The sequence below is a fragment of the Sciurus vulgaris genome (assembly GCF_902686455.1).
Source record: "Sciurus vulgaris genome assembly, chromosome: 12".
Taxonomy (NCBI): domain Eukaryota; kingdom Metazoa; phylum Chordata; class Mammalia; order Rodentia; family Sciuridae; genus Sciurus; species Sciurus vulgaris.
The window spans coordinates 7592096-7605006 of NC_136473.1; the positions used below are offsets into that span (position 1 = coordinate 7592096).

General features: G+C 38.0%; 1 protein-coding gene across 2 annotated transcripts in view; it reads left to right on the forward strand.

Moving 5' to 3' along the window:
- Positions 1-2217: 2217 nt before the first annotated feature.
- Positions 2218-12911, forward strand: part of WDR37 (WD repeat domain 37) — a 70375-nt gene continuing 59681 nt past the window's right edge. The window contains exon 1 of one of the 2 annotated variants that reach the window (XM_079107807.1): positions 2218-3975. The gene's annotated coding sequence lies outside the window, so the exon portion shown is untranslated. The other variant, XM_079107806.1, reaches the window with a different exon arrangement.

The window sequence follows — 12911 nt, forward strand, 5'->3', positions numbered from 1 at the left end:
TTCTGTGAAATGTGCCACTACTTCATCCATTTCTCTCCCAATGTCTTATTTGACCTTCGAAATTCAGTTTGAATTTCCTTTGGGTATTCTTCAACTATTTCAAACAAAAAGTTCTCATTTTTCTTTTTTATACTATGAATGCACTTATAGTTAATATCATGCTCATGCTTAACGGACCTTATTTTGTTTCATAATATTAGTTCGACTTTAAGTGACTTTCAATTTCTTTGAAGTCTGGGATCACATATCGTTTGTGTCTTCACATGAATGCAAAGGTAATTATGGGAAAATGAACGCCAACTAAATAAGCCATGTTTCATGGTGGAAATGTTACTGGTGCCAGGATCCTTTTTTTTTTTTTTTAGGTAGCAGGGATTGAACTCAGGGGCACTTAACCACTGAACCATGTACACAGATCCTCTTTATATTTTGAAAGTGAAGTCTCACTATGTTGCTGAGGGCTTTATTAAGTTGCTGAGTCTGGCTTTGAACTGACTATCCTCCTGCCTCAGCCTCCCAAGCTGCTGGGGTTACAGGCAGGATCCATTATACCTGCATAGGATCCTTTCTTAACTTTTGTGGCTACTTAGCATATTAGAGATAACAGTGAAAAGACAGAAACCATTCTGGCTTTCAGAACTTTAAGATTTTGTTGTTGTTGGACTTGACGCCAGTAAGGTACCACACAAAGAAACATATACATAACCATTTAAAAAGAATATCTTTTATAGTATCTTCTACTCTTTCCATTTTTCAATAAAATTTACAGAAGGCCATCATTTGCAGATCAGTTTCTCCTGAAAATAGAAGGTTCACGGTAACTACTTGGAAAGGGCCCCAACAATCCTAACTAGGTTAATAAGAAATTCTCATCTTCTTTAACCATAAGAAAAGTGACCTATAGCAAACCAATGTTAGCCAATCTACTTTTTATGTTGTTTTTTTGTTCCCACTGGACAAAAATCAACTCTTTTGTCATATTCGAAGGAACACTCATTCTTTTTAGAACAAGATGCTTCCTAATTCTAGAATCTCTAATAAAAGCCAATATAGCCTTAAATTTATTGCAATTTTTAAAAAACTATAAACAATTCCCAAATCTCCCAATGAATAACATGAATCCTTAAAAAGGGGGCAAGAAAGAAGGATTCCTATATTTGCACTTTATTTCTGTGGTAATGGGGATTTAACCTAGGGCCTAGCACATGCTAAGCATGTGCTCTACCATTGAGCGACAGCTCCAGTGCTTTTAATTTTATTTATATATTTTTTGTGGTCCCGTGGATTTAACCCAGGAGCATTGTACCACTGAGACCCATACCCATCTCTTTTATTTTGAGATAGTGTCTCGTTAAGTTGCACAGGCTGCTTCAGTCTCTTGAATAGGTAGGATCACAGGTTTGGCTTTTTTATATTTGTCTTTTAGACAGTCTTATTTTTTCTTTGGTTTTATAATTTATAACATAGACTGATGTGACTACATATTATGGACCTAGTAATAGGCTACATATCTGCATTCAACACTCCACTTTGAAGATTCTGTTCTGGAAAATGTTGCCATTAGATTGAGCACAATAGTAGCTCCATCATTAAATCTTTGTGTGTAATCTTGATATGGAAAAATGCAGGATTCTTAATCCACAACAAAGTTTACTATGTATGCATAGCCTTATCCAATTCAGATTCATATATTTTCATACGGTTAATATTAACAAAAATTGGAGACTTAGGAGATGGTTTCACCTCAATCACTTAGTCTGTTACCTTGGGTTAGTTACTAAGTATCTTGAAGCACCTCTGCCCTAAGAAAGGTATAACAATACCTCATTCAATAACTGGGCACTGCTATTTAAAAAAAAATTTTTTTTAGATGTTGATAGACCTTTATTCATTTATTTATATGTGGTGCCGAGAATTGAACCCAGTGCATCATACATGCTAGGCAAGCGTTCTACCACTGAGCCACAACCCCAGCCCTGCTATTTTCCATAAATGGGTTATAAGCTATGGTTTAGAGAACAGTATGAAGTTATTTACAGTATTTTTTCATTTATATGTAGTTTTTACCAACAGAGGTAAGTAAGGTTTTCTAACACCATCTGGAACAGGTTAACAATGTATGTTTGATTGTTTATTGAGTAGAATTTTCCAACATTTTTCCCAATTATTACTTCATTTTGAAAAAAAAAAAAAAAAACAAAACTAGGTATCATGGTAATGAGAACAATGCAGATGTTTTATGCAAAATGATGCAAATTCCTTTTACAGACATGAACCAAACATATTTCTACAAAGTCTGAAGACCAAACATACTTGATGACATTAGAATAGTTGTCCCCTTTTGTCACATGGACACACACAAAGAAACAGGCTCTACTAAAAAACTAGAATGAGAAAAGATGTCAAGTACTTGGTGTGTGAAACTGAACAGAGAATGTGATATTATTTTTCAATGAGACTGGCAGCATTTACTCTCAGCTCTTCTTCCAGTGTCATGGATGAGGTCCAGGTGACCTAGGTCAGCAAGTCAGTGCTGACTAATGTCCTCATCAGTCACCCAAGTGAAGAAACAGACACAAGAAGAATGCCATTTGAAGACTGATTTTATATTGCCACAGTGAAGGAACACCAAGGATCAATGGTAAACTTCAGAAACAGGCATTATAGATTCACCTTCACAGTTCTTGGAAGGAAACAATCTTGCCAACAACTTGATCTTGTAAGACAGTAAATTTATTTTTAAGCCACCTATTTTGTGATTTTGTTACTGCAGCACTATCAAACTATACACAGTGGAGACAATGTAGGCTTTGGCATCTGGATCTTAATCCTTGCTCTGTTGCATACTATCTTTTTGACTTCTGAAGTCATTTCAATGTTCTCATGTTTAGTTAAAATTCAGTTTAGCAGTTTCCACTTTATTGTCTTGAGGATTAAATTAATTACAAATTATGTGAATTGATTGGCCCTCAAAACTTGATTCCTTTCTCTTGGTTTTGTGATACCTCATAATGTACTCAATATTTCCCAGTGACTTGTGGAATCCTAAATATATCAAAGAAAAATATTACTCCCATTAACAATATCTTTGAGTACAAATTGTGGATGTTGTTTTGCAAAATAAAGTCACCTAGTAGAGAGTTAGTTGAATATGATAATGCAGGCTATCATGACTAGCAGAATGTCTTGTATAATATATGTTAACACCCTCCAAGTTTGGAAATGATTTCTCCAAGGAGTCAAATATTTTAGTTCATCTTAAAATTGTTTCCAGTGATAAGCTTTTATTATACTTAATGCAGAAGTAACTTCACTTTTGAATTTACGTATTTCTTTGGTTATCTGAATCCCCAAATACATTAAATTTGCTGCTTCTCCAAGAAACATATTACTGCTTTTTGAATCTGAATCTCGAGTATTATTTTTAAGGGCAGGAGCAAGACTGTTAGCCCATGTAGAAGAAAAATGCTTTTCATACTTTTGATTTACTCTGGGTGAGCATTAACTGCTCAGGTAGAGTTGTTTGCAAAGCAGAGATGGCTGTTTATGTAATGGCTCCAGTCTATTATGTAGTTTTCCAACCTAGATTAAAGCTTAAGTCCCACCTTTTGCAGAGAACAGCTGATTCTGTTTTCTCTTTTTAGCCAATGGTGATCAAATATTTCAGAAGGAAACTGGGTGAGTCATCTTCTGCAGATAAGCTGAAATATTAATAGTTCTATCTCCATCAGGCTCCCCTGCAGGCAAATAGCAAGACGACCACAGAGCCCTGCCAGTTAAGCGGTTCAGAGCAAATCAGCGAATAAAGCGGTGTGGATTCGAAAGATTTCGAAATTGTTATAAACAGTATACTTGACCTTGCATTTTAAGGGATTATTTTTCTTCTCGTCCCCAGTTCTAGGCTTGAGCGACTTTTTAGGACAAATGGATTTAAAACCTGCCTGACCGGGGACCCCCACCGGAACCCCTGCAGCGGTGAGTAGATCTGTGCGCTAGCTCCCAGGTTACAGGCGCTCCGGGGTCCTAGGGAGGAGGTCCCCTGGGCGCCCGGGTGCATCGTATTGGGGCTGTAGGACTGGGCTCGTTCTGGGCACAGGTCCGGGCGTCTCCGGGAAGCTCCAACGCCAGAGGCGCAGAGCCGGCCCGCCTCCCCAAGGGGCGCCGTACTCGTTCCCCTTCCTAGGTCCCTGGATCGGTCCTCACTCGCGCCCAGATACGGTTAGCTAGGGTTGCGGGGACCACAGCACCGCAGCGCAACGGACAGACCCGCGGGGAACCAGGCCTGCGGGGCGGAAGCCAGGACAAGACTTCCGGCGGCGCCAGGCTTGGGCGGAGCTTCCGGTGGTTCCAGGCGTGGGCGGTGGTCAGGGCGGGACTTCCGGCGGAAGTGCGGGCACGCCAGGTTGGGGTCGTCGGGTCGCGTCAGTGCGGAGTTGGTCGGTGTCCTGCACGTCTGCGGGTCAGTTCTGCGGGCTGTGTCGTGGGGACTTACGGGCTGAGTGCGACCTGGGCTGGCTCCGGGCGGTGGAGAGTACAGCTGCTGTGACAGGTAAGTGCCGCCATCTTCCCAGCTGTTGGGCTCCGTGTCCTTCCCGCCGTACCTGGAGGAGGGGTGGGCCTGGAGGAGGGGTCGAGGTGGACGGGAGGATGCAGCGGAAGAGAGGTCGCGGTGCGGCAGAGGCAGCGCGGGCGTGGGACGCGGTGTCACGGTCGCGTGGACCAGGGCTCGAGGTGGACGAGGGGTCGCGGCTCCCCTTTCCTCCGGTGTCTCAGAGCGGCACCTGGCCAGGCTGCCAGTGTCGCGCGGGAAGCCACTAAGAGGCTGTTAGAAGACGGCGGTCTTCGATTCCGAAGAAGGGCCCTGGCAGGGCCGCTGGGAAGGGAGGTGAGAGGGGCGGGGAGCGGGGTGAGCGGATGCTGAAGTGGTTGACCCCGCCGTGCTTTCGGTTCCCCTTCTCAAGACTTCTTGCCTTCCCCTTCGCGCTGCCACCGCCGAGGCCGCTGTTCTTTGGAGTAGTCCAGCAGCACCGGTAATAGACCTGTTTGCCAAAGTTGCATAAATAAGCCTTTCAACTTTCAAGTATCTTCTGGCCAGCCAGGTTTTTACTCTATTACATTCCTTAGGCTTGGCTGGGTCTGTTGACGCTGATGTCATGGTCTTCTGCCATGAGTGCTGATTGCTTGGAACTTTCTTGTAAGCTCAGATGGGTTTCCCTTAAATTCAGTATTTTGGCCAATGAGTTCATGGCCTTTAAAAGCATTCCAGGAATTATTTACCTCTAAATAAATCAGATAGCTCAAGATAATTCTCTTACGTACTTCCAGGATGTTTTCTCCTCCTTTAAGAACCGCTTTACCACACCACTCTTTGCTTTTTGGGTTACTTTCCTGATCAAATTCGAGTGCGTCCGAATTCCATTTGAAACGTGGTCCACGGACTTAAACGCTGTATGTATATATGTATGTATTTATTGTGCTACTAGGGATCGAACCCAGGAGTGTTCTACTACAGAGCTACATCCCCCCTCACTTTTTTTCTTTTAAAACAGGGTCTCACTAAGTTGCCTAGCCTGTCCATGAGCTTGTGATCCTCCTGCTTCAGCCTCGAGTCACTAGGGTTAAGGGCGTGCGCCAGGCCGACTGAACCCAGTATTTAAATGTGACCGAAGTGGAATAAAAGGAGTGGCACCTTAGGCCTTTGCTTTGGACACTACTTTTCTATTAATGCTGCACACAGGAGACAGGGTAGTGGATATTGGCCACAATTTATAACAACAATATGACCTGGGGCCAAGGAAAATTTAAGACCTAATTTCCTGCCTTCTAAAGTGGTTTTTATCAACCTCTTTTTCTTATTGGAAAGGTTATATCATATATGCCAAGCATTCTTGAAAAGTGCTGGTTGCAGGAGGTTTGTGTAATGTTTATTTCCTCTTCTCTCAGCCTCTTTTAGTACTTCTTTTTGGGTAGCTATGTTAGATGATTCACTTACTTTGTGCATGTCCTGAGCTAAAATCTTTACTTCAGTCCTTTTCCCAGAGGTGATACTACAAGTTTTCTTAATACTCCTATCATGATTTTCCTAAGGAAAAGATTTTACAATGTTTCATCCTTGTTTTGAGTTAATTCTTCTAGCTGTTGAGATCTTTAAAAAAATTTTGGTGCCGTTTTTCCAATTAATTGATGTCTGCCAGCTCAGCATTATCCATAGAATTGATGGGCATGTATTCACAAAACATTTTAAGCAGGTTGATACTGATGACAGATTTCTGAGGTTGCTTCCCATTCTCTCCATTCTCTCCTCATATTGTGTTTGGTGTTCCAGTTCTCTAGAAATTCACCTAAAATGCTATTACAGTAAAATATTACTAAGAATTTTTGAACTTGTTGAGATTTAGTCACATTTTATATTCTTTAACCTCACATGCATGTAATGTCCTTTAACCATTGTTTTACATATTATTAACATTTGTGAAATTAAGCACTTGTTTTTCTCTTCTTGAAAGAAAAATATTTAAAATCTCCCTGAATATGCAGTAGAAAGTAATGTTTTGCATTTTTTTGTTTCATAAAAAGGCACAAATTAGTAATTTGTTGTAGCTTTTAAAATCCATTTTGGCTATCTACTGTCCTCAAATTATATGTACTTAGAAGAATCTGATAATTTATTAGTGGCTATTAATATTGGGACCACTAAAAAGAGCCATTTGAAGGGAATAGAAGGCTAAGTATTCATTGATGATATTTAATATTACAGCATTTACAGAGGTGGGAATTCTGCTTGTTAACATACAGTATGCTTATGAATTTCATTAGTTTATTAAATATTTGGCCAGTGCCTGCTCTGTGCACAGCACTGCTGCATCCAAACTGTGTGTATGTTTTTGTCTTGCTTACAAACAATAGGGGGGATGATGTGTGGCAGCACAAAAGACAAATGAGACCATAAATCAATTAAGAAGTAGAGTTTATATTAAATCTGTTTATTTGAATGACAGGATAGGGAGGTTGGATTTTCAGAGGGACTATTTATAGTATTTTAAAGAATGATGTTTATTAAAAAACAAGGAGGGGCAGTAGAGCCCAGTGGTAGAGCACTTGTCTAGCATGTGGGAGGCTCTGGGTTCCACCGCCAACATAGCATAATAAAAAAAAAATAAAAAATGAAGGTATTTTATTTACCTCAGTCTTCTACTTAATGTGGTCATTTGTCCTATAATATTGGGCAAATGTGAAGAATTTTATTAGATCATTATAGTTATGCATAGTAGTTGAGTTCATTCAGACAAAATTATACATATAAAGAATTTGGTTTCAGTTCACAATCCCCCTTCTCCTTCCTCTGCTAGACTTCTGTTGCTCATTTATTTATTTTTGATCGATTCTTTTTACTTATACATAAAAGTGAAATTACTTGTGTATGTATATATATATATATGCACATAACATGATTTTAAAAGAATTCATTCTGCGTTTCTACCCCTTTTCTGTCCCTCATCCCTGCCTCTTGGTCTTCTTCTTCTATATTACTGATCTTCCCCGTATCTTCATGATAGTCTATCCTTCACTCTCTCTGTATTTTACTCTAGCTTCCATGTATGAGAGAAAACATTTGACCTTTGAGTTTCTGGGACTGGCTTATTAATGTGAATATTTTTGAGGGAGAGTAATTTTCTTTTGGAATTTTAGGTTTCTGTTTTAGTTTGTATTCAGGCAAAACAGTGTCTAATAGTTAAAGTAGATCGTTTTTTATTTTCACTTCCTTGTTTTTCTGCATTCTTTGGGTCAAACCCATGTCCTTATGCATGCTAGGCAAGTGCTGTACCATTGATCCATCCCCCTGGCCCGCAAGTACCTTATTTTTAGTGTGGGAAAATTTTCTTACTCTTTATAGATCTAAGGTTAATTTACTAAATTGTTTAGTCTATCAGATATTATCAGACTATTAATTGGATTTGGGAATTCTGTTTAACAGGGATATTGTGAGAATTAGTGACTTTTTATTTTAGTCTCATAACAGACCTTTTTAGTAGTTTTTGTTTTTTTGTTGGTGAAGGTAAATGCCTGGAATGCTCTTTTTTTTTTTTCTTTTTAAAATTTTAAAAAATTTATTCTAATTATACAAGACAGTAGAATGCATTTTGACACATTGTACATAAATGGAGCACAGCTTCTCATTCTTGTGACTGTATGTGGTACAGAGTCACACCAGTGGTGTAATCATACATGTATGTAGTAGTTTTTCAACCTCAGGTAGATCTGCTAATCCATTCACTTTCCTTTAGTATCTCAGCAGTTTTTTTCTTTCATCTTGCTTGTCTAGCTTAGATTCTGTGGTATATCAGTATTCATTTTAAAAATACCTGCAACTTCCTTACCCCTCTCTTTTTATGACTGCAACCTAAAAAAACCCTGAACTTCTTATTAAATCAAATATTTAAATATTTCTATTCTAATACACAGACTTGAGATGAAAACAGTAGTACCTGTGTCCTTAAGATTTTAGTTCTTGCATCCTCCTTTTTAATGGAGGATTTTGTGTGAAAGGAAGTGATGATAGGACCAGTGCAGACTGCTGGGGAAAAAGATGGAGGGTATGAATACACAGACAAAAGTAAAATAGAAAAAAATTGTAGGAAAAAATTGTGACAAAGAGGATTAATAGAAAAAAAAATTTTAAGAGGTTAGGAAACCACAGAACTAATTTTGGAGAATTGGCAGGTGAACAGTAGCTGAAGAAATTTAGAAAGAGGCAGAACTTCAATTAGTCAAGTAATCTTTAAACATTATCAACAGTATATGGCACAGACATTATGACCCCATCTTTCAGATATGATTTCACAGAATTTAGAAAGTTGCTAAAAGGCAAAATTATGAAAAAAAATCTTTCGGTACCAGGTTTTGGGCAGGTAGTTGTAATGCATGTATTTGGTTGGAAGTTGTTTGGTGGAAAAAGATTGCCACCATTTTGACTTGGTGAAGTGACATTAAAAGCAGAGTCATAGGGAACATCATGTGATTTACAGGGAGGAGGGGTGGGGGGAGAGGGGATAAAAGGCAGAATGTAAGGATTTTAAAATTAGTTGTCAAGAGGGCTGCGTATTTCCTAGTGGGATTAGAGGGCATGAAAAAGTCAGTGGTATCATACCTGAGATTAAGTCAGTGATCTAAAACTTGTAACTTTGAGGTTTTTGAAGAATTGATACTGCAATTTTTTTTTTTTTTTTTTTTTTTCACTTCTTTGGTAACCAACTTGTATAATCTTTGGAATGCATTACTTGTTCAGTTTATACTTAACAGAATGTTAACAGAATATTTCTACTGATGAAGTTCTTAAAAAGAGGAAAGAGGGTTGTGGCTCAGTGGTAGAGCACTTGCCTAGTATGTGAGATGCACTGGGTTTGATCCTTAGCACCACATAAAAACAAATAAATAAAGGAAAGAGGAACCCTTTACCACTTTTGATTTAAATGTAGATATTTTTCTCTAAGGCCACAGCTTTCACAGGTTTTTGATATTTTTCTTTCCTTTACAAAATATTCTTTATAAACTGTAGTGTAACTGAATGTTTTCAGTGTTGTAAAGTAAGACTTGGTCTCTGCCATTTTCAAAATTAATTAATTAGTTAACTTTTTTGGTACTGGGGATTGAGTCCAGGGGCACTTCTGCATTGAGCTACAACCCCAGTCCTTTATATTTTTTGAGTCAGGTTTCTCAGTAAGTTGCTTAGGGTCTTATCAAGTTGCCCAGACTGGTCTTGAACTTTTGATCCTCTGTCTCGCAGGGATTACTGGCTTGTGCCACTGTGTCTGGTTCTGTTGCCATTTTAGGATAAGGCCTACACGTGGGCAATTTGAGAAACAAAAGATGATCCTTGGCTTTGTACTTATGGAAAGATGAAGTTGACACATTTCCCTTTATTTTTTGCTTGAAAGCAAAGCTAAAAACATTGTTCCTTATAAGTAAAACAAATATAAGGCTGAAAGATAGAGAAAAGAGACTGTACCTTGGGCCCTGAAAAATGACAGAGAACTTAGCTCCCTGGGTTTTCTTTTTGCCTCATGTATACTGACTTGGTTTTGGAGAAATTCGCAACCCAGAAACACCAATTGGTTCAGACTAAAAAGTCTGAAGGAAAACCTTTCTCCTTAGCTAAAAGACTAGGAAAGGGGCAGCCTACCAACTAGAAAACTTTTAGACAACAAGTGCTTTATTCCTGCCAAATGACAAAGAAAACTTTGCAGAGCCTCTGCCTTAATCCTGATGATCAGAGAGACTGGATAGGGAGTCTAGACTTTCACCCTTGATAAGTAGTAATAAGGAGCCCTTCTCTGAAGGGGTGTATCAGAGAAGGCTGGGTGAGGAGCTGGGTTTTCTTACCTGTTGGATGGTAACCAGGCCTATCCTTTTTCCTGCTGAGGTGGCACAGAGACCTACCAGGAATTCAGGAATGAATCTGTGATGTCAAGGTGGCTGTGTAGGAAGCAGTAAAGAGGAATCCCTGATTGAGCCATGGTGGTGTGAGTGGGGGCCTAAAGGAAGGCTAAATTCTCACTCCACCACCTGGTAGTAACAGGAGGTACCCTTGTTATATAGGACTCAGTGAAGACTAAGTGAGGAACACTGACTTCAAAACAAGGGAGCCCCCTTTTTTCTTGTTGAAACAATGTCAGCATTACTGTAACAAGACCTTTGTATCCTGAATCTGATAGCGTAATTCCCCAAATGTCAAGGTTTCAGTTGAAAATCACTTATCATTTGAAGAACAGGAAGGTCTCAACCTGAATGAGAAAATATAACTGTTAACACTGAGATGACACTGATGTTAGAAATGTTTGACAGAGATTTTAAAGTGGCCATCCTAAAAATACTTCAATGAGCAATTACAAATCCTTCAACGAGCAATTATGAAGGGTACTTACTCTATGATCTCATGTATGTAATATTTTCAAAATGACAAAATGACAAAAATATTAGGAAGAAAATACAGGATATAAAGAAGAAGCATGGAAATTTAAGAAGTAAAAATGCAATATAAACAAAGGAAATGATAAAAGGAATTAGTAGGGAAGAACAAACAATGGGACGAGCAATAATATTGGTAAATTCATTAGACTTTCCTAATTTATGTCTGAAAGTTGAAGCATAACTATCTGAAATGCTGCTTCTGTGTTATAAAATAAACATTTCAAGAGATGATATTATAAATGGGGAAGGGCAAAACCATAGATAAGGTTTTGGCACTTTTTATTGACTATAATTTGTGGAGGTATAATGTAATCCATGAAGTAGCCACTAACAAAGTTATACAAAAGAGATAAAATCATAATTCCATTTGTAGTTGTCTTTGCTTATGGAATATTGGTTCTAGGTTCCCTGAAGAACCTAATGGTAACTTCAAAACTAACACAAAAGTTTTGGTTAAGAGCTGTTGAAAGCTTTATGCATGAGTTAAAAATTTTAAAGACTTTTAAATAATTAACAGGTAAACTGTTTTCTAGATTTCTCACAACAGTTTTGGGTTAGGAGTGTCGGTAAAAAATTTTAATAACAAGCTATATTGGTGAGAGTTCTAAGTAGTGTATGATAAAAGGCAAACAAAACTAGTTAAACTGTGTATGTGTGTGTGTGCATTCATATAGTACTGTTTAGAAGAAAGAATTATAGTCTTATATTCTAAGATATATTGATTTTTACTATTTTAATGATAGTACTATAAAATAATCTAAATGGATTGAGTTTATGTTTTCTCCCGTGGAAAGAAATATTTTCACATTTGATATTTAAGATTGTAATTAGAATGCTCAGTACCCAAATAGGAAAGGTTCTCATTGATCATATTATTAATAACCTTTTGGGAGACATTGAAATTTTCTGTGAATACATCCTATTTTTGTTATAATATTTCTTTTGAATAAACTTTTTTCTTTCAAAACAAGGGAGTATTTAAAAAGAAAAGAGTGCTGGCGATCTTAAAATATTATAATTTAAATAAATAATTTGTAACAAAGTTTGGAAGTCTTAAAATTGCTACCTGAAATCCATTTAGGAGGAAAGGGACAACAGTTCAGGAATTTCTGTTGAATCTGGTAGTCTGAGGAGTCAGGAAGAAGGCTGGAGAGTAGAAATAAGTCTTGCCTTTGGGTACAGATCTTTTTGCAGTCACTTAAGTCACAGTTTTAGCTGTCTGCTTAGAATATGGATATTTATATAGGCCTTAGGATTATTTTAAAGGCATTTTTCTATCAAGTTGTTATGCATTTAGTAGAATCATTCCTCTAATGAACTTACGCCAATTTTCCTTTCTGAATCAAGAGAATTGTGGGCATGTTGATTTCTTAGAGGTCATGAATGTGTCCTGTTTTGCCTTACTCAGTGTGGGGGAGGGGAGAAGGCAGTGCTGCTTCTCAGCATTTACATTAACTGATATGGTGTTTGGCTTGTCTTTAGAGGAGGAGGGATTAGTTAGAGCAAAATAAGTAGGTGATGTTTCAAACGGTTAATCTGTAGTAGAAGAAAGGTGTAATATGTGAACATACTACTTAAACCGGTGTTAACGGTGATCATGTTGATAGGAGGAATGCATAATAGAATAATAGCAGAAGACAGGTAGAAAATGTACAAATAGTAAATCACAATGTTCAAATTATTGAGATTTGAAAAACTCAACCACATGTGACTAGTTCAAGTTGAAATGCTATGAATATAAAATACACATTGAATTTTGAGGAAGTAATAATGAAAACAACATAAAATACCCACCCCTCTTGTGCTGGGGAACAAACCTGGGGCGGGGTGGGGGTGGGAGGGGAGAGGACCACTATGTGTGGTAGGCAAGTGCTCAACTAGACTTCCATTTCTAGCTCCATTAATGTTTTTTTATATCAACAGTAAAATATTTTAGATATGTT